At 36.3% G+C, this 23,888-nt stretch overlaps 1 pseudogene; it reads left to right on the top strand.

The window, feature by feature from the left end:
• The first annotated feature begins 2,501 nt into the window (after positions 1-2,501).
• LOC122675195 overlaps positions 2,502-23,888 on the top strand; it is an 87,495-nt pseudogene continuing 66,108 nt past the window's right edge.

Genomic DNA, 23,888 nt, shown 5'->3' with positions numbered 1-23,888 from the left:
CCATGGGATTTTCCAGGCAAGAATAATAGAGTGGGTAACCATTTCCTTCTCCAGGGTTTTTAATAATAGTCTTAAAAATAACTACAACCCCACAGAGATTTTTTTTTTCTTTTTTAGGTGCTATATCTATTTTTATTTCCCTGTTAAAAATGAAAATGAGGAATTTAAAAATATTATTTTATGTAAAATAAAAATAAATTCATGTTATCACAAAAACGTTTAAATAAACATTAAATATTCTAAAACCAAACTAGAGAATAGAGACATTGTTTTACAGTTTCGCAAATGTCTTATAGACTTGCCTACTACAAGATAACTGGATTCTGATATTTCTACATTCAGTCAATTGTGATACATTACTTCAGTTAAAGTACAGGAGGAAAAGCCAGCCACACACAGAAATAAAGTGGACATACATGTTTGAAACCACACAGAATTTGACAGGTAGTAGTTTTGTCATGCAGAGAAGGCAATGGCACCCCACTCCAGTACTCTTGCCTGGAAAATCCCATGTACGGAGGAGCCTGGTGGGCTGCAGTCCATGGGGTCGCGAAGAGTCGGACACGACTGAGTGACTTCACTTTCACTTTTCACTTTCATGCCTTGGAGAGGGAAATGGCAACCCACTCCAGTGTTCTTGCCTGGAGAATCCCAGGGACGGGGGAGCCTGGTGGGCTGCCGTCTATGGGGTCACACGGAGTTGGACACGACTGAAGCGACGCAGCAGCAGCAGCAGTTTTTGTCACGGGGCAAAGGCTATTAAAAACTCCCGGGAAATAAAAATAGAATTTGTGTAATAATATAAAGTCTAACCTTTTTGTTTTCTTTCTCCTTTGTGCTTAGTCTGGTTTCACTTGATCATAGGGTGCCATGTACAGAGGATTTGTCCTCAGCTTCAAACCAAAGATCCTGGAATGAAAGGCTGCATCAGCTCACAGAACGCCCCGGAAAAACTGAAATTCAAGATGGCGGGCACCGCTTGCTGAGAGGCTGTGCCTGCCCTGAAATCGCTAGCTGGAGCAGGGCAGCTGTGCCCAATCCACAGCGCTCTGCTCTCTTCGTTTTAAAGAACCCCATGCAGCAGCCCTGCCCATGACCTGTTGGGAGTGGGTTGCACAGCTGGAGTCCATCCCCAACCTTTTTAGCCCCAGGGACTGGTTTTGCGGAAGACTACTTTTTCCACAGCCAGGGAGCAAGAGATGGTTTGGGGATAATTCAAGTGCATTACATTTATTGTGCACTTAATTTTTATTAATATTACATCAGCTCCATCTCAGGTCATCAGGCATTAGATCCGAGAGGCTTGGGACTCTTGCTGTAGAGCTAGCTAACTCACACCGCTTCTTTCCTTGATCAAAAACTAAACCTTTCCCTTGTTTTTGAGCTGAAATGGGAACGCCTCATTGGCTCAAAGGATACTGGGCCCGGAAGATGCTTGTTGGAACCTGACAGGAACAGGTAGGTAACAGTTTCTCTAAAACTGGATGCATATGAAATGTGAAACTATATCAATTAACTTTTTACACTTCCTTATATTACAATCCATTTATTTATCTTGCCCTTTGACTGCATCCCTATCCATTTGTGATGTTACATTATGGTCATTAAGGAAATATTGGTTCATTGAGTTATGTAGATATGCCAAATGCTGACATACATTTTTAAATGAAATCAAGTAATGTTAGTATCAGCTTCCCTGGTGGCTTGGCTGGTAAAAAAAAAATCTGCCTACAATGAAGGACACCTGGGTTCAATTCCTGGGTTGGGAAGATCCCCTGGAGAAAGGAACAACTACCCACTCTAGTATTCTGGCCTGGAGAATTCCATGGACTGTATAGTCCACAAGGTCACAAAGAGTCAGACATGACTGAGCAACTTTTACTTTTCAATGTTTCTGTCCGGCTTATCAGGAAAAACTTTACTGGAAAGCTGTAAAGGTTTCAGAGGTACCTTTTCCAAAATTCTAATATTTGGTTGAAAACTTGAGTGTTACCATTCACAACAAAAGTGTTTGTTTTCCTTGAAGGAAAAACTTGACTGGAAATCTGTAAAGGTTTCAGAGGTACCTTTTCCAAAATTCTAATATTTGGTTGAAAACTTGAGTGTTACCATTCAGAACAAAAGTATTTGCTTTCCTTGAAGAAATAAATCCATTTCTTTACATTCTAAGACAATCTGTAAAATACTCAAGTCTGAATAAGCATTGTTTACCTGCCAGAAATTCTCTCTAGTGAAAATGATTTCATTAAGAACACCTGGACTTCCCAACAGACACGCTACCCCCAGCTCCATAGGACCTGGGTGTGCGGGTGTTGTGGCCCTGCCTTGAGAACACCTGTTGTGGGAGACATAGGCCAGGGCAAGGTGCTCCAAGGAGCCTGTCTGGCTGGCGGTGGGCAGGGAACCAGGGCCAGAGCAACAAAGCTGCCCATCCTTCATGGTGACAGATTTGGGGATGCTTCTTTGTCCTCTGTGTCATTGGTAGTTTGAGTGGTGAAGAGATGGCAGACAGTGTCAAAATCTTTCTGCAGTACCTTTCCTGGAGAATCAAGGACCCTGTTTCTGGAAGTTGTACCATCTCATAGCTAGATGTTCAAATTAAGCTTGAGAGAGAGGACCAGCATCTATAAAGGCTAATGGAGTGTTTGAAAGAGCAAGTAGAGTCCAGGGTATAAAAGAGGAACCAAGATTGAGCCACCCATTGCTAGTTGAATTTCTCAGTGCTGTATGTGAAGTGGCAGACTTTTCTGCTTCATTCTCTTCCCAGTTTTATCGAGTGTGTATTCCTGTGCTTCAGTCAGTAATGGCCCAAATTATTGGGGATCCATCTCTCCATAGAGATGTTTGATTCTGGCTGAAATATTTCTTCCCATCAATTTTCAGTGCTCCTTCTCTTTGTGCTTAGCAAAGTTGTGAATGTGATGTGATTTTAGAATATAGCCAACCTGGCACTTACGGTATCAGGGAGGAAGCCTCACCCATTCCCTACTGACATGGTCTTCAATATGTCAATTGCAGGCTCTTTTCCAAATATTTAGGAAATATTTGTGGGTCTCTTTTTAATCCATCTTGTTGGTCAACTGGTTAATCTCTAATGTATGTCTCTTTTCCACTCACTATGGTGGACTTCCCAGCAGGCACCCCACCTCCTACATTATCACTAGCTGCCTTTTCTCTGCTCTCTTCCCTTCATTTTTTTATCAGCACCAATGAAGCAAAAAGTGAAAGTGTTAGTCACTCAGTCATGTCTGACTCTTTGCCACCACATGGACTATAGCCCACCAGGCTCCTCTGTCCATGGAATTCTACTGAAGAGGGTAACCATTCCCTTCTTTGGAGGATCTTCCCGACCCAGGGACTGAACCCAGGTCTCCTGCATTGCTGGCGGATTGTTGACCATCTGATCCACTGCTGAAGCCCAATGAAATAAATACTCCTGGCCAAACATGACTTTCCAGCTGTAACCTCTTTTCCATGGTGATTTCCTTAAGCAACAGAACCTTCCACAAAACGGTTTACTGCAGTCTGCCGTTAGTAGCTCAACCTCTGCAGAAAAGCTCCCTTCACAGCATCAGTCTCCTACCAAGCAAGGCTGTGGCAGTTCACTGTGTTGGCCATCAAGAAGGGATGGACAGGATTAGGAGGACCCTGTGACAGCTCTTTTCCTTGTCCACCCTCCCTACTATGAAAAGCAGGACCCACCAGGCAAGGGTCCTCTGCATGTTCCCTTCTTTCTGAGGAAATTGGGGCTTTTGTCTGGTGCACCTAAGGCAGACTCTTCCTGACCCTGGCACGTTGATTTCTAACATTGGTGAATCTGAAAGGATCACAGGATTTTCTGCAGCTCTTTTTCAGCTTCTCTTCAGGCCCCCTACCTGAACTGATGGGAATACATTCCCCACCCCCCCCCCACCCGGTGCCATTTGCCCTGACTTCCACCACCCTTGGATGAACAGATTTTTGTAATCTGAGTTGTTGTGGACCTGTTGTTTTTCCTGTTTTTCTGTGAACCACATATATTGGATGTTGGAGATAAAGGAGAATCTCAGTTCCTCTTGGTCACTTCTGTTATAGCCATCATTGTTTCATTTCTTGTAACTCAGATTAGATTTTGTTTTCTCTTGCTCTACTGCAAAAAACAATCCTGGAGAGATGGGATGGGGGGAAGGACCTTGCAGCCAGATCTGCCAGGTTTTGAGGAGTGATTTTTGTTTTTTTCTTCCCCTTAGAGGGGAAAAAGTTCTTTTTCACTGGTACGTTTAAAGTCTGCCAGCTTCGGAGAGATACCAGTGCAAGTGTCACTGCAAAACAAAATGCTAGACAACCTGAGCTGCTAAATTCTGGAGGTCAGAAATCCTGTTGTCACTGCCAGGTTTGTCTGGCATTTCAAAGGATTATTGGGTGCTACAAATAGGGACTGAATGGCAAAAACTTATTAAATTCATAAACCTGTGGGGTGGAAAAAACAACTAATTCACCTTGCAACTGAAACAATTACTACCTCCTCCCTTCACACAGGTGCTTTTCCTAACAACAGCCATCATATTCAGGCAGCAGAAGTGCTTTATGACTAAGTGCCGTTTCCTCACACAGAATATTGAAAAATATGTACTCTGGGGTCAAAATTTGAATCAAAGCAATAATTTGCGCTGCTTCATCAAGAACGTTGTTAAGTGAAACCTGTATGTCTTTACTGTAAGTTCAGAATGGCAAGAATATAATGCACATGAGTATAGCCTAGTGCCACTGCGTTAATTCACGTCAAAGTGCCATAATTTTATGCAAAATTGCTTTTGTAACATCAGTGCAGATTTCATCTCAGCAAAACTCTTTAATATTGTTACAAAAAATATTTTTAATTTTGTTGACCTCCTAAAATGGTCTTAAGGACACCCAGAAGTTCATAGAAGGAACTGTAAATACTACTGTGATAGCATAATTAAATTACATTATGCATTTTTATGTAAATAATTTTGTGACTGTGTTTGGAATTTACACAAATTGTAATTTTTTTTTTTCTGTATCATATTGGGGGCTTCCCAGGTAACACAGTGGTAATGTATCTGCCTGCCAATGCAGAAGATGCAAGAAACACAGGTTCAGTCCCTGGGTTGAGAAGATAGAGGTAGAGGAGGGCATGGCAACCCACTTCAGTGTTCTTGCCTGGAGAATCTGATGGACAGAGGAGCCTGGCGGGTTACAGACAGTAGGGTTGCAAAGAGTTGGACATGACTGAAGTGACTTAGCATGCATGCATGGCAGGAGGGATAGGATAGATACAGGAAAAAAAAAAAGGAGTGGGCTATGACCATAGTTCATACAGTCCATGTGTAGAACCAAGTGGTACCCTGACCAGAATGGATGCCATTAGTGTAGAAGACAAGAAAGATTCAGAACACAACATTGGCAGTTTGATGATTGATCTGTAGGAGAGGGAGTAAATCTAGATTTTTGTCTAGTATATTTGGATGGGTGGTGGTAACATTGTCTATAAAATCAATATTAGCAAAAGATAAATCAGTAATGTGAACATAGGGGTTATGAATTTGGTATTGGACACATTGAGCTAAAATTACTTTTTAGAAATCCAAGAAAATGTGATAAGTAGCCAGTTGAAAATGAGTTTAGACAGGAAATACACATGTATTCATGGAAGAGGTAGTAATGTACCCATAATTAACTTCACAGTTAATGGTTTATGACTTCCCTATTCTCCAGGTTAATTCTCTTTTCTATGGCAAAGATTGATTATCTTAGTCCAAAGTGAACAGGTAGATGCTAGGCTGTTCTGAAAAAGCTCCCTCTCCAGGCAGATCCTAAAATCAATTCTTGTCCTCCTAAGTCCATGAGACTCCCAGGAATTACAGTCTGCTTTTCAAAGAACTTTTGCTTTATTCTTCCCTGGTGGCTCAGTCAGTAAAGAATCCACCAGCAATGCAGGGGACCACCTACAATGCAGGAGACCTGGGTTCGATCCCTGGCTTGGGAAGATCTCCTGGAGAAGGAAATGGCAACCCACTCTAGTATTCTTGTCTGGGAAATCCCATGAACAGAGGAGCTTGGTAGGCTACAGTCCATGGGGTCACAGGAGTTGGACACAATTTAGTGACTCATCTACCACTACTTCAGGGTACAGTTTCAGCATTTGGCAAGTCAGGTTTAGTTCTCCCCCCCCATCCTGTTCACTAGAAACTGGCAAGCTTCTAATTGTTGTCTCTCCAGATCCATGAGAAAGCCAAAGCTCTGCTGATTTCTTTTCTTTTTAGTTATTAAATGTCCCTGAATCAGTTCTTGGTCCATATCCATGGCCTGTGTGTTGTGGAATAGAAAAGGCCCCACTTGTAAAAGGGTATATAAAATTTTATTTCCCTTCTCCCTATGGTTTTCCTTTCTTTGAGATTCTTTTTATTCCTTTGATCTGGTTACCATAACAGTTTTTGTATCCTGTCAGTTTTTGAGCACTTCTTGAATTTCTGATGAAACAAAATATTTCAGGTCAATCTTGTATTTTCCCTGCCCCAGTACAAGAGTTGATATACACAAGAACTTCTGTTTTCTTATTGATACTAGTGTCTTATCATTTTTAGGCCATTTTAGTGGGTAATTATATATGCAGATATAAACATATATATGTGTAACTACTTATAAATAAATAATTTTGACATATATATATATATCCATAATTGCATGTTGATATCTACAATTCCAATCCATTGCCACTGAGTTCTCCCTTTCTTCCTTCATTTTATGTTTGTATTTCCCCCATCGATAAAAAGCCTGCTTCCTAACACTTTATGTTATAGAGTTTAAGGAACAGCAAATAGTATTTCCTAGGAATGCATGGTATTTTTACTCTAAAGGCTACAGGCTTTATGAGCAATATAAGCCACTTAAAGTTCATTTCTCAGTGCTTCTGAAATGTATTCATTTAAAAATTCTAATGTTCACTGAGCTCAGCATCAGATCCAGATAAAGGCAATATGGAACCACGTTTGCATTTATAGCCTCTATGGGAAACTCTCTTGTAAGAGGATTTAAATATCTCTTTAGGGGAGTACCATAAATGTGAATGTGTGAAGATGATGTTAAAATATGGCTGCTAATCCTTTCTGAAAGTATACAATCTTTTCACTATAAAGAATATAATAACATTTACTCAAAAATTTATTCTTAAGAGTCACAGGGCTATATTGGAACACTGAGACACTGTCAAGTCTATTTTCTGACCTTCAGGCATGAACATGATTAACCTTCCATTGATGTTGAAATCTCTTTCCCTATAAAAGATATTCTCCCTTGGGTAGTCCATTCTTATGCTTAAACATTCTTAACTGTATAGAAACCCTTCGTTATACTTAGCTTATACCCTCTATGCTGGCTTTTAATTCCCTTTCTTGTCTTCCATTTTAGATAATGAAATGTTTGTCATTATTTATTGAATAATATCCCTACTATTACTACATAGACTAGAAGTATATATATAGGCCAGAAATCTTATATATCTCAGCATCATTTCTGCTGTGCTTAGCTGTGTTCAACTCTGCAGCCCCATGGGCTGTAGCCCGCCAGGGTCCGCTGTCCATGGGAATTCTCCAGGCAAGAATACTGGAGTGGGTAGGTATGCCATCCTCCAGCGGATCTTCCCAACCCAGGAATCAACCCAGGTCCCCTCACTCTAGGTGAATTCTTTACCATTTAAGCCACCAAGGAAGCCCCTTTCTTTATATATGCATTTATGTATGTGTGTGTATATGTATATATATATATAAAATTTGAATCTTACTCCATGATATCTATTTATAAATCCTACTATCTGCTATAATTTCTTCAAATTAAACCCAGTTTCAGAGTATTGTAGTTATGAAGTGGCTGAATTCTGACTATAGAATAAGAACTTACACCAATTATTTGTTTTTTTGTTTGTTTAGCCAAAGGTAAAAGATGTATGCAATCTGAAGAGAAACAAGAGTACATTCTGTTATATGTTTTTAAAGTGACTCTACATTTCTGAATCATTATTTTATTTTCCTCCATTAGATACCAGAGATATTTTTTCTGTTCATTCGTATTTAGATATATAAGCTGAATTTTCATAGAAAGCCAATTATTTAATGCAAAAGCATTAGGAATTCTAGAATGGTGCCGACGTTGTATCTCAACCTGCCAGTTCCTGAACGAGTGAGTAACAATGACATTGTAGGGACAACCATTATTTACTGAGTGCTTAACATGTGCTGCTACTCCTTACAAGTTAGATAACTGAAATTACACGGCAATTTGTATCAATGCAAGATGTTATAGAATGAGAGTAGAGACAGGATAGATTTAACTGAGGAAAGAGCAACTTTGCTGGAAAATTAGAGATGACTCAAGGGGGTCTATTTCAGGTTGACTGTGGAATACAGGATGCTTTGAATTTCTTAGTCAATGGAAAAATAGTTTTGGGGGAAAGTGATTTCAAAATGAAATTATAAATCTAAGGTGTGATATAATCTTGGCCCCAAAATGGATAGCTGCCACTGTGGGCCTGACCTAGTACGAAGGTTCACAAGGCAGCAGATCGTAAATGTGAGAAATTATTTCATCTGGCTGAGGAGCTACCGTTAGTGTAAGTCAAGTAAGAGGTAAAGCTGAGACAGCTCACAGTGACAGGAGTCAGTAAGCTTGACCCAAGGAGTGCTACAAGCATAGCGTAGAGGAAAATCAGAACAAACTGTTATCTACCACCACTTACTGACCATCATAATTGTGTAAGTAACTGATCATAATTAAACATAGAGGTCTGGGGATAGTGATTTCTCAGTGAGAATCCGTGGAGTTCGGTTCCATGGATATAGGAAAAGGAAGATCTATTTACACTCAATTTCCATTATTCTTCCTTTCAAACAGGTTGGCTCATTTAGAAATAAATATTACAAATAGACCATAGAATATCAGCACAGGAAAGCTTTTTAAAATAATCTGGTGAAGAATTTAGACAAAGGAATGAACACAAATATTTTCAGCTTTAATGGCAACTACTTAACTCTGCCACCTAGTGCAAAAGCAAACACAATGTGTAAACAACTGAGTGTGACTGTGCTCCAATAACAAGCCTTATTTGGCCATGGGTAGTAGTTTTCTGACCTCTGATCTAGTCTAGACCTGTCATTTTTTGATTAGGAAAAGAAGTCTAAGTAAGTGTGATGACATGAAATAAATGTCAAGTAGCTGTAATCTACACAGCATAAATAAAATTCAAATATTCAGAATCCTAGATAGATATACTGACCTTATCATTCATCATACATAAATCCTATAACAGGTAACACTAATGTTTTGTGAGAATAAATATTATTGGTTGAAATAATAATCCTAATAAATAATTATTGAGTGTTTTCTATATAATAGGAAATTTACTAAGTGCTTTATTAAAATTATTTTATTGAATCCCCACTAATCATCCTTATGAAGATCGCATATAATTATCCTTAATATATAGACGAGAAACAAGAGAGTAAGACAGAAAGAGGCTCAGTAAATTATCCAGGTTCAAACCTCAAGTAAGTGGTAGACAGATTTGACCCCAGACAAATGTGTTAAGAATTCAAAGATTAAATTTTAACACATATTATCTTTTTAGTATTGACTCTCTAGATTAGAGATAAAATTGAAAAAGTCAATTATAAAATGTTAAGAAGAAATATATAAAGCATGCCTAAACTGTTGGCTAATAAAATAGGTTATGAATATATATGGATTCAATAGTTTCAATAAGAAAATTCATAAGAAAATATATAACTAAGTTTAAAGTAATGAAGATGAATTTTCTTCTCAAAAATATAAATTACTTAGGCTACCATGAGGATTCTCATACACATATGTAACCTGTATATAAACATATATGTACTTCAGACATTTTATATGCTATTCTAAAGATAGATCTGAAACCAGTTGAAATTTTTTAAAACATAGCTTAAATCTACTAAAAAATAAACAATATGCAACACCAATTCATATATTATTAAAATATTTTTATAAATATTAAATTAAAATATTTTTATAAAGCATTCAAAGAAGATAATATAATCTATAGCCTTTACAAAATCTTCTGAGGAGCAGAAAAAGTTGGGAATGTTTCACCCTCCATCATTTGATTAGGCTGGCATATTTTTGATACTAAAATCAAGATGCTTAGTCATTTACTCATGCACAACTCTTTGTGGCCCTTGGATTATAGCTGATGAGATTCTCCAGGCAAGAATACTGCCATAACCCTTCTCCAGGGATCTTCCCAACCCAGGAATTGAACCAGCATCTCTTTCATTGGCAAGTGGATTCTTTACCGTCTGAGCCAATATGGACAGTAAAAGAAAGAATTTAAATAAATCTCACTTATAAACATAGATGCAATAATCCTAGATAAAATGTAAATATTATTCAACTAAATCCATCCATTAAAAAATATGTCATGGATATATACATATTATCTCAAGAATGAAAAATTTATTAAGTCTCAAGAAGTCAATTAAAGTAACTTATTATACTAATAGCTTATCATGCACTTACTATTGACTAAAAATCAGTCATGAACCATTAAGGATGATACAGTAAACAATGTTATTAGTATAAATCACCACCTATTTATAGCAATAACTTTTAGAAATTTTATTTTTTTGGTATTTTGTTATACTAATTTAGCTTAATTCTATAAGCAAAATATATAGTTTATCTTTAAAGGAAATAAAGTTGATAAAATTTAAAAAAAAACATTTTTTTCTAAAGTTAAAACCACAAATCATTGTACCTTTAGTACATTGTGGCCATAGATTTATTCTTACCTATTTTAATGATCTTTTAAAAATCAAAGTCATGGTTTCAATAATAATAGTACTGGTTTTAATACATTTACCACAGATCATGAATGATTAACAACAACAACAACAACAACAACAATTGTACTTTCAGTTTGTGTCCTTGCTTTGGTTCTCTTCAAGCTTTTGTCTCTCTTCATATCTCCCTGTAGATCCACTCCAGTGTGTGTGTATTCAGTCATGTCTGACTCTTTGCAGCTCTATGGACTGTAGCCCATCAGGTTCCTCTGTCCATGGGGTTTTCCAGTCAAGAATACTGGAGTGGGTTGCCATTTCCTTCTCCAGGGGATCTTCCAGACCCAGGGATCGAATCCAAGCTCCTGCATTAGCGGGCAGAATCTTTACCTCTGATCCATTTGGGTTCAATTTAAAAAGGAGTATAATAACACACAAGCACCTCCTGAGCACCCTGGAGTCCTGAATAAAAGAAAGAAACAGTAACATAATCATTGAGAACCTACAGGGATTTCCCTCGTGGTCCAGTGGTTATTTCCTGTGCTTCCAATGAAGGGAGCATGGGTTTGATCCCTCGTCCCTGGTCAGGAAGCAAGATTGGTATTTCACATTGGCCAAAATAAATAAGTAAATAATAATAATAAAGAAATCGAACAATGGTGGAGTTTAAAAAGTGAGAGAGAAACTACAATGCACTAAGTATTGCACTAATGACACAAAAGTTTTAACTTTGAGTCTCCCTTGTGCATTAGTTACATTTTAAATTGTTTTTATAGATGATGAAGTACACAATAAAATGAAAACAGGATCCAAACTCAGAAATGTCAGCAGCCAGCAGTTAAGGAGTTGGTGAAATAGTGTGAACAATAAATGTGATAAATGTTATATCAGACCTGGTGGGAAAGTACTACCAAGGATAGGCACTGGTATTTGTACAGACATTTTTATTCAACATAAATACACCACATATCTGATTGATGATGTGAAGCTTAAATATTTCACTTCAGCTAGTGATGTTCAATATCTTTTTTAGTGACTCAATATTTTTAAAAGAAAGAGAAGGTTACAAGGTTTGGTGCATCTATTAATTTTAAAACTCCTTAAGAATGGGCACTTACACTGGTACAAAATATATTTAGTTTTAATACCTGTTCTCAGGAAAGTTAAATAATTTGCTGATAATAAAAATGTCTTTTAACTCATGGAAATATGCTGAATATTCAATCATTTTTCCTTGCACATCTCAAGGAAACATGAGGAAAAGTTTTATTAGTACCAAACAATATTTCTGGTGGCTATTCCTTCATAACCAGGAAATCATTGCTTCTACTGCCCAGAGTGAGACTGAATCTTTTGAGCAGTTTTTCCATATACAATGACATTCAGCAGAGTATCTATTGTCAGTTCTTGTAGAAATGGCATGTTTATCTAATAGATTACAGTAAGCATATTTCACATTCCACTCCTTTTATTGACAATCCTTTTGAAACAAACAAAATTCATTTTCAGAAAAATAAAGAAAGCTCAAAGAATGAATGAAAGTGAAAGTGCCTAGGCTTTTGAGTCAAACACATACTGATTAAGTACTTACTTAAAGAACGTAACAGTTCATTCAAGGATGCCTCTAAAATTGGCCCAGAAGTTTTAGCCATTCTTCTGAAATCAATTGTAAAGAGAACTTATATATCTTTATGATGTAAAAGCATAATCTTTAAAAGTATAATTTTTTCAAAAGCATCTAATTCTTATTTTTTTATTTTTTTATTTAATCATTTATTTTACTTTACAACATTGTATTGGTTTTGCCATACATTGACTTGAATCTGCCATGCGTGTACATGTGTTCCCCATCCTGAGCCCCCCTCCCACCTCCCTCCCCATCCCATCCCTCTGGGTCATCCCAGTGCACCAGCCCTGAGCACCATGTATCATGCATTAAACCTGGACTGGCGATTCGTTTCACATATGATAATTTACATGCCATTACAATGCCATTCTCCCATATCATCCTGCCCTTGCCCTCTCCCACAGAGTCCAAAAGACTGTTCTATACATCTGTGTCTCTTTCGCTGTCTTGCATACAGGGTTATCATTACCATCTTTCTAAATTCCATATATATGCATTAGTATACTGCATTTGGTGTTTTTCTTTCTGGCTTACTTCACTCTGTATAATAGGCTCCAGTTTCATCCACCTCATTAGAACTGATTCCAATGTATTCTTTTTAATGGCTGAGTAATATTCCATTGTGTATATGTACCACAACTTTCTTATCCATTTGTCTGCTGATGGACATCTAGGTTGCGTCCATGTCCCGGCTATTATAAACAGTGCTGTGATGGACATTCGGGTACATGTGTCTCTTTCAATTCTGGTTTCCTCTGTGTGTATGCCCAGGAGTGGGATTGCTGGGTCATATGGCAGTTCTATTTAAAACTAATAACTATTGTTTCTAAATCTGTAATCTATCTTGTAGTTAAAAAGGTAAATTTGAAAAACTACTTTGCATATAATTACAATGCTGTAACTGGTAAAATAAGTTTATCATACCTTTCCAAAATAACTGCCTTGAAAAATATGGTACTCATTTTGAAATAATTGTTGTAATCTGTTGTTATTTTTTTTAATTTAGTTTCCATGTAGTAATGACACATGAAGATTAAATATGAAATAGACACACCATTGGAGGGAAAATATGAGGCTGAAATAGCTAAGTTCATGCTCAAATTTTGTGCTTTTAAAAAAAGATAGCACAATAAATTCCTTTTGTAAAAAATACTCAAAAGTAGTGTGAAATCAGCTTCAGCTTATCTAAATATGTGCTAAATGTTTACTTTGTGTTAAGTGAATTCATTTTAATCTCACCAATAAAATGAAACACTTTTCAAGGAAGAAAATTTTATCAATAGATCTTCCAAAATGAAACACATTAAAATTTCACACACCCTATATCATTCTTAGAATGAAATTATTTTTGAAGCTTTGCATCATGTAGTTACCTTAAACAGCTTACAATTTAATATATCAGGTTTTTCACCAATTATTTCTGAAACCTCTTGGGACTTAAAAAAGAAAAAAACAACCTCGTTTTCAAATGCTGCTTCCTTGGACTTTAATTTTCTGATGATGAAAAATAAAGCAAGCTGCACTGAAAGTTACTGAATTTCACTGTATAAAAAGAAGTTAGTGAGTTAGCTGGGATAAGGCAGAAAATGGCATATATAAACCTGCTGACAAATTAATATTTTTTAAATGGGTGCTTCACACTATTGCAGTTGAAGTTATCAGTTGATATATTAAAGCAGTAAGTGCAATTAGCATATTATAGAATAGTTTGTCTTTAAATAGAAATAAGAAGATTTTTTAATAAAAATGAAATAATGAATCTAAAATCTCTTTTATTTCAACTTTAGGCATATACTACTTCTAAAGGAAAAATAAAGTGCAATGACATCAACAGACTCATTGATCATATAAGTGAATATTCCTCTATGACAAAAAAATAAAATGAAGAATATTCCATCTGATATTTTGGCCAGTTTCCTTGCTAATGCAGTCAAATAGAATCACTAGTAAAGATAAATGAAACTAGTTAATATCATGCCTGATATTCCCAGAATCATGTGTGTGTGTGCGACTTAGCCATCTTCAGAGATTTTATGAAAGTTGTGGTGAAAATGAAAAGAATTAGTCACGCAGTTCTGGCCAACTCTTTGTTATGCCCAGGACTGTAGTCCACCAAACTCCTCTTTCCATGGAATTCTCCAGGCAAGAACACTGGAAAGGGTAGCATTCCCTACTTCAAGGGATCTTCCCAACCCAGTGATCGAACCTGGGGCTCCTGCATTGCAGGCAGTATTACCATCTGAGCGGTATTCGATTTAATATATTTAATATATTTCCCCTTACTGGGGAAAGAGACATTACTTTGCCAACAAAGGTCCATCTAGTCAAAGCTATAGTTTTCCCAGTAGTCATGTATGGATGTGAGAGTTGGACTATAAAGAAAGCTGAGCACCAAAGAACTGATGCTTTTGAACTGTGGTATTGGAGAAGACTCCTGAGAATCCCCTGGACTGCAAGGAGATCCAACCAGCCCATCCTAAAGGAAATCAGTCCTGAATATACATTGGAAGGACTGATGCTGAAGCTGAAATTCCAATACTTTGGCCTCCTGATGTGAATTACCGACTTATTGGAACAGACCCCGATGCTGGGAAAAATTGAAGGCAGCAGAAGAAGGGAACGACAGAGGATGAGATGGCTGGATGGCATCACCGACTTGATGGACATGGGTTTGGGTGGACTCTGGGAGTTGGTGATGGACAGGGAGGCCTGGCGTGCTGCAGTCCATGGAGTCGCAAAGAGTCGGATACGACTGAGCGACTGAACTGAACTGACCTGAAGAGCTCCCTTTATGCCTCACAGATGGCCATATTCTCACTGTATTTCTCACATGGATTTTCCTTGGTACTTATGGAGAAAGAAAGTTCTGATATCACTTTATTTTAAGGATACCAGTTCTATCTAGATAAAGAACCCATATTTATGACCTCATTTAACCTAATTCTTTCATAAAGGCCTTATCTCCAAAACAGTCACCTTGGACATTAAGGCTTCAATGTATATATTTTAGGGGTTATAATTCACTTTAAAACCATAACTAGTACAATGGCTAAAATAAAAATACTGGCAATATCCAGATGTTAGTAAAAGTGCAAAGAATCTGTAATCCTCAAATATTTCTCATGTGGGTGCAAAATGTTGCAATCAGTCTGGAAAACATTTGACAGTATCAAATAAACTTTATAACTCAGATGTCCAGTTCCTAAATTTTCACCCTTGAAAAACTTATAGCTATTTATTAAATTTTATAGGAAAATGTAGGGGCTCTATTTAAAATCACCGAAACCTTGGAACAACCCAAATGTTTTTCATTGAATAAAGAGGTGAACAAATTGTGGTGTAGCATCCAAAAGAATACCATTGTGGAGGTTATTTTTATGTCAATCATATTGAGCACCCAGGTATTTAGCTAAACTTTATTTCTGGGTGCATCTGTGAAAATGTTTCCAGATGAGAGATTAACATTTGAATTGATGGACTCAGTGAAACATATCACCTTCCCCTTGAGGGATTATAATAAGATTCAATAAGATTTTATATGTGTGTGACTGGGTGTGTGTACATATATGTATATGTCCTATTGATTCTATTTCTTTGGAGAACCCTGACTAATATAACTACTCATTACCTCACTCAGTTCAGTTCAGTTGCTCAGTCGTGTCTGACTCTTTGAGACCCCATGAACTGCAGCATGCCAGGTCTCCCTGTCCATCGCCAACTCCAGGAGTTTACTCAAACTCATGTCCGTTGAGTTGATTATGCCATCCTAGCATCTCATCCTCTGTCATCCCCTTCTTCTGCCTTCAATATTTCCCAGCATCAGGGTCTTTTCCAATGAGTCAGCTCTTTTCATCAGGTGGCCAAAGTATTGGAATTTCAGCTTCAGCCTCAGTCCTTCCAATGAACACCCAGGACTGATTTCCCTTAGGATGGACTGGTTGGATCTCCTTGCAGTCCAAGGGACTCTCAAGAGTCCTCTCCAACACGACCGTTCAAAAGCATTAATTCTTAGGCACTCAGCTTTCTTTATAGTCCAACTCTCACATCCATACATGACTGCTGGAAAAACCATAGCTTTGACTAGATGGACCTTTGTTGGCAAAGTAATGTCTCTGCTTTTTAATATGCTGTCTAGGTTGGTCATTATCTCACTAATAATATAAAAATACTGAAAAAAAAAATATTAACAGAGGATGAACTTAAATCTATCAAGCTGAGTGAAAGGATTTAGTTACAAAGCTTACCTTTTATGTGATTCCATTTACATAGTATTCTCAAAGACAAAACTGAAGGTTTGAAAATCAAGTTTTGTAGTTGCCAAGTATTTGAGTGTGATTCAGTCATGACTACTAATGGAAAACATAAGGGAGATTTTGGGGGTAATGAACTGTTGTTCTGTACCTTGATTGTTGTAGGTATATAAGTCTATACATATTTTAAACTCAAAAAACTGTACACCAAAAAATATAAATAAATTCAGTCTCTATTAATTTAGAAAATAATACTATAAGATATAAAATTAAAAATAATAATGGAACTTTTGTATTGATATCGAGAATTGGAAAAAAAATAGAAGAACTGGGCGCATTAAATGGATTCCAACAGATAGATATATACAGGAATGCTATATATGGTACAGGTGACATTTCATTTTAGTGAATAAACACATGGTACATTTAGTAAATAGTAATAGCACAAGTAGTTAGCCATGCCAAAGGAATTCACACTATATATAAAAATATTTGTATTAAATTAAAAATCATAAATGTGAAGAATGTTCAGAACAATAAAATAATAACAATAATATTTTGGATATATTCACCATCATCAATTCTCTCCACCTTACTTATTGATAGAACCACTAAGTTTGACCTAAGCACTTTTGTGGTCACCTAAATACAGACAACTTTTCACTGGCTCACTGGCAGCTAAATCTGTCAAATAATTAAACTCATTCCAACAGGATTTGAGTGGAAACATAGCATTGTCTCTTCCAGGAAATATCTATTAATGAATAGGTATACCCTTATTTCCATGCTATCTCCTCATATTTTTAATGTGTATATAACTACTATATTACAAACATCATAGATTAGAAAGAGAAATACAGTTGTTGAAGATGTAGAACAGCAAGATAGAGAATTTGGAGCCTCCTTGTCAACGTTGAATTGGTAACTTCCAAAATACTTTTACATGAGAGAGAGGTAGCTTTCTCTCTTTTGTATCATTGGCATTTTAGAGTTTCTATCACTTGAAGCCTGTAACTTAACTCCTAACCAAAAGGGACACCTGGTCATAATGAAATAGAAAACACCTTTTTAATCAAAGTCAGAATAACTAGAAATTATACAAGATAATATTAATATATTTACATAAATAAAAGCAAAAAGAGTTTCACATATTTTTTAGATTAAAAAATAACTCTTAAAAGTGGATATAAAAAAATAATAAGGGGATAAGGGGCAGAGACAAGTTGTCAGAATTAAGTTTTGATTTCTTTTCTTTGAATCAACCTATTCACATGAATTCCAAGCAAAGAATGAATTGCTTCCTTCTGGAAAGGATTCCAGAATGTGGGGGTGGGTGTAGGGTAGGGGGGACAGGTGGTATTTTAGAAGTATGTTATTCCTATATTTCAGCTGCATATCATCAGGTCATAAATTGACTTTCACATAGTGGTCCTAAAGAGGTTAGGAATTCATTTGATAACTCACCAACTCTCAAGAATTGTGCTATGCATTTGCTTTTTAGTTGGGTCTCAAGTAGGCTTTAGTTCCAAGAAAGCCCATAAATTACACAAATATATTTTTTTTAATGTTATATAACATACTGGGGTAAGGTGACTTTCTAAAGCAAAATAAGGTATTCCTTCCAGAAAAAGAAGAAATGAATGATGAGAAGACAAAATGATAACTGTCCACTATAAAATCAACTTTGTAATTGTTTGACTTTTCCATTTTTGGATAGTTTGCTTAAAATGAAACACTGATAAATATGCTAGAATTATCACATGAGCTAGGCAGTTTAGTCTCATACTGATCATGGACAATAATGCCTTTGGCTATACAGTTGCCATTAAGGAAAATAAAACAGGAAAATCTCTTAACATATATTAACATATATATGCTTAACATATATTACACATTTTGTTTCATGTTCTCCTATAGTCTCTATCGGTATATACTCTGCTACTACAGTTTAGGAAATTTACATGTCTATTATCAGGGGCTGCTTTATTGCTCTCTACATATCCCTTACTCTACCAGTGCCGACTTCTCCTACTCACATGATTGACCTTTCTACATACTTGCCCCAGGCCCCAGCTGGTAATTATTATCAAAGGGGCTGTAAGGGGCTTGCCCTTCTGCTTGTTTCCTTGGCAATGAATGAGCCAACCTGATGTCAATTACCCCTATAACTGGCAATCTCTCCTTCCCCCAGAAGCAAAGACTGCTGCCACATCCTGCAGGCAGCCCATGGCAAGGTGTCGGTGAAGTGTCAATCCAGGATTTTGCTTCAGATGTATGAAGTCTCACTATCCATTAAGCCTTTGAAGTCTCTCTTGCTGACTCTGGGCTCTTTTCTTCAGTCAAATCTCAGCAATTGCAGGCTTTATAGGCCTGCAGGCTGCACCCAATATAGGTTTATTCTAAACTTTATTTCCCTTAATATTGTAATTTTCTATAGCTTGCATTTTCCATTCTCTAGCTAAATACATCTTTAATTTCTTGTTACTGCAGATCTATTTCATTAGACACATTTATCTCCAGTGAAAAGTTAGACCACTTAGCCTCTTTTCTCATAGTTTTACAGTGTTTAATTTACTTTATACAATTCAATAAAAACATAAAATATGCATCTCTTTAAAATTATTATTTTTTTAAATTTCTCATTCTTAGGAAGTTTGGGAATGTATTGTGGGGAGAAAAAGCTTAAAATAAGTTATTAAAATATTATAGAAGGCCATTTTTTGTTGCTTGGCACTGTTCCTGCATTCCCTATCACCCCTAAACATGAACCACACAAACAAGTCAGCAGGGATCATTGCATTAAGGAGAAGGGACAGACAGCCTCAGGGCGGTACTGCCCTGACAAAGAAAGAGTCCAAGGGCTAGCACTTAGGGAAGTCTAGTATCTGCTTTGACAAAAGCAATCATGTTAAATTACATACAGGTTGTATGCATGTATATATATATTTATTTTATGTGTGAGAATTTGTTGCTGTTTAGTCACTTAAGTCATGGCAGATTCTTCTGTGATCCCACAGACCATAGCCCACCAGGCTCCTCTATCCATGGAATTTCCCAGGCAAGAATACTGGAGTGGGTTTGAGAATACTCTAATCATTGGTAAATTTGATTTATATATGTTTTTTCTTCTCATAACATCACTTTATCTTTGTTTTGTAATAGTCTTTGGTTAACAACTAAGTTTGATTGAGAATTCAGCTAAAACCAGGAATACATTTTTAGCCTTACTTTGTGTGTTACAGGTGATTGATTCCCTTTTGTATACTAGGAATTTGCAGGTTAGCACAACTGTGACATTTGCTGAATTAGTCACAACCAAGTTTGTTTCACACTGTTCATGGGGTTCTCAAGGCAAAAATACTGAAGTGGTTTGCCATTCCCTTTTCCAGGGATATTCATCAGAAGGTGAAACTCCATTGAAGCTGAAACTCCAATACTTTGGCCACCTGATGTTAAGAGCTGACTCATTTGAAAAGACCCTGATGCTGGGAAAGATTGAAGGCAGGAGGAGAAAGGGATGACATAGGATGAGATGGTTGGATGGATGGCATCACTGACTCAATAGACATGAGTTTGAGTAAGCTCTGGGAGTTAGTGATGGACAGGGAAGCCTGGCATGCTGCAGTCCATGGGGTCACAAAGAGTCAGACAAGACTGAGCAACTGAAATGAACAGAAGTTTATTTATTGAAAATATTTTTTAGAGATATCTGTGGTTCTATCTTTGAGTCAGGAAGATCCCCCAGATGAGGAAATGGGAACCCACTCCAGTACTCTTGTCTGGAAAATCTCATGGACAGAGGAGCTTGGCAGTCTACACTCCATAAGGTCACAGAGAATCAGAAACGACTTAGCAACTAAACAATAATAATAATAAATGATTTACTCTAAAGTTCTGCTATAAAATCTTTATATATAATAGAAAATTTAACATGTCCACATACTTCCTGTTTTCTCAGAAAAATTAAACCAGTGCACTTAATATAATAGCAAAAGGTTCTTGATCATTCACAAAATCTCCCCTTACTTATGAGTTATTTCCGTTCCTGACATTGGTATTGCTTTAACATGATACTGTAAATATGAATATTTTCATCATATGTTATGAAGTTACATTCAAGTAATGAACACAGGGGCTTCCCAGGTGGCTCAGCAGTAAAGAATCTGCCTGCCAATGCAGGAGATGCTAGCTGGATCCTTGGGTCAGGAAGATCCCCTGGAGAAGGAAATGGCAACCCACTCCAGTATTCTTGCCTGGGAAATCCCATGGACAGAGGAACTTGGCAGGCTACAGTCCATGAGGTCCAAAGAGTCGGACATGACTTAATATCTAATACAACAACAATGAACACAATGAATATATTTTACTAATAATAACTAATATATCTTAATTTTTTTATAGAGCAATACACTGAATACATTATTTTTAAAATTATTTGATTATACCTTGATTATGAAGAATAGAACCAACCACTATTTCCTTAACTAGAAAGCAAGAAATATGTCTTTTTATAGGTAAGAAATGTACCACATAGTCATGACTTTGGGAGACAGCTATGTAACATACTTAAAGTTTATATTTATATCTAGCTCTATATACAATACACAAAAGTAAGGTTTTTTAAAAAGTAGTTTTTTCCTTAGAGATTTTGATTCCCCTCATTTAGGTGCTTCTCATTTATTTCAAAGAAATTTCTATAGGTAGAGATCACATCTATTCAACATTTTTTCAATCCATGACATGATTATTTATGTATTATTTCATTAGAAGTGTATATATCTATATATATATATATAGATATGTGTGTATAAACATAAATGTTTGTATATATACATACAGACACATACTTTGCTTTCATATTATGAAAATTAGACTGATATACTGAATTATAATGTCTAGACATTAAACATCAAAATCTTTATTTTTCTCTCAAAATATGTGTACTACCATTCTCATTTTTCATTCTATTATTCAACCCAAAACCTTATGTCTTTGAGTTCAGTGCTGAACAGATTCATGAAGAATACATTTTTATGGCAATTAAAAATGTCAGCAACTTGTCTACTTGTTCAGCTTTCAATTACTCCTGTATCTATACATTTAATTACACACAATCATAGTTTGTCTTCTCTTTATGCAGATGCTGCTACAAAGGCATTAGAATTTTATATCTTTTATGGATATAATATTTTGCTATTTCAGAAAACCACTGATATACTTTTCCTTTTATATCTTACTTAAATTCTTAAAGTGAATAAAATTGTTTATGTTTCTATCATTTTTTTTGTTTGTTTTTTGTTTTAGAAAATTGCATAATGTCTATAAAGAATACAAAATTCTTAAGGAAATTGTGCATGCTTTCAGAATGCTGTTCTCAATTATTTTGACTTTCTTTAAAAAATGATAACAGAAAATATTTTCTTTCATTTAAATTACATCATTCCATATATTAGATACACATTTTTATATATTTATCTCTAAATAAAGAAATAGAGAAATATAGTTTAAGAGAGAAAAAAAAATCTTTGCATAGATACAGACACACACACATTTTTTTTTTTCCTTTCAAAATCCCTCACAGGGAGTGAGCTTTGAGAGGTTCTGGGGTCAGAGGCTTGTGTACTCATTGACAGAGATGATAATGATGCTCCTGACAGCACTGAGATGCTGCATGCTGTATGACAACAGGCTTGAAAAGGCATCACTGAAGGTGATAATAATGAGGACCAGCAGGAGGACGTATTTCAGACTGAGAAGCTGGGAGGGTATTATCAGTCTGATGGAACAGGCTGAGCTCTGGATCCATGTGCATGTCATTCTTCTTTTATTGAGAATCCTGCTGAAATAGATATCCTGTACTCTAAGATAGGCTTTTTGCAGCAGATAAAGAAACTGCAAAATATTCTTCATGCAAGAGCAAGTCTGGAGAATGATAAAGTCCCCAAGTAAGGAGAATTTTTTAAAAAGCAAGAGACTTTAAAAATTATCTTAAGAGTTCAAATGTATTATAAAATTAAGCAATTTATGCTATATTTTACTATATATTAATATAAAACTAAACATCAGTTTTCCTATCTACAATCAGTCCTTCTAGACCATAGAATATAAGGTCATTGCCCATTTTAATCAGAAGGCTTACCAGTTCTACCAATAATGTTCTGCCCAGCGTGTGATTTGTAGTGGAGTCCTGAATTCCACAAAAGAATTTTCAAAAGAGGCTTGGGACAAGTTCTACATCCTACAATTCCCTTAATCTAAGCACTAGCTAACACAGATGAAGACTTATGTAGTAACATATCCTGGAAGGACAATTTTGGAAATGCAAGGACTCACACTAAATTTGTAACTGAATTTTTAGGGATCACAAGTATAGGAGGAGACAGGAAAATGTCCCCGGTTTTTGTATTCAGGAATGCATTCTGGGTGTAATTCCAAGTGATTTGATTAATTATTCAAGGCACACTCTTCTTTGAATGGTTGCCTAGTTCATTTTAAATGCCTTGGTAGGCAGATAATTTTTTTTTGATAATTGTTTTTTTCTTAAATTTTATTTTTTATATTTATTTTTAGCGGTACTGGGTCTTCATTTCTGCACTAGGGCTTTCTCTAGCTGTGGCAAGTGGGGGCTACTCTCCAGTTGCAGTGCACAGGCTTCTCATTGGGGTGGCTTCTCTTGTTGAGGTAGAGCACAGGCTCAGAAGTTGTGGCACATGAGTTTAGCTTCTCCAAGGCATGTGGAATCTTCCCAGACCAGGGATTGAACCCATGTCTCCTGCATTCGCAGACAGATAAAAGGTCTGCTATTGGAAAAAAAAAAAAAAAATCCTACAGGGGAAGTGACATGGAGGATTCTGCAGCCCGAGAGGAAGGTGGCCCATAAGTGGCTAAATATCCATTTCTATTCAAGAGAGATCATAGTCAATCTGTTTCAAGGCACAGGATTCATGTACATCAAACCTCATTAAAAGAATTGATTATATTTTCTATGTCAATGTTTTTACTAACTAATCATTTTGAACCCCTCATAGTCAGTTTCTGCTCCAACCATATCTTTGAATGCCAAGTTTCTAATTATTCTGTTTTTAATTCCAAAGGACACAATTAGCTAGCTTTCTTTGTAATATTTTATTTTATTCCTTCCTTTAAAAGTCTTTACTTTTCTCCACAAGATTCTGTAACCTCCCATTTTATCTTACTTTTTTC

Source organism: Cervus elaphus, chromosome 19, assembly GCF_910594005.1.
Source record: "Cervus elaphus chromosome 19, mCerEla1.1, whole genome shotgun sequence".
In the NCBI taxonomy this organism is placed as follows: Eukaryota; Metazoa; Chordata; class Mammalia; order Artiodactyla; family Cervidae; genus Cervus; species Cervus elaphus.
This window is presented reverse-complemented; position numbering and strand designations above follow the sequence as displayed.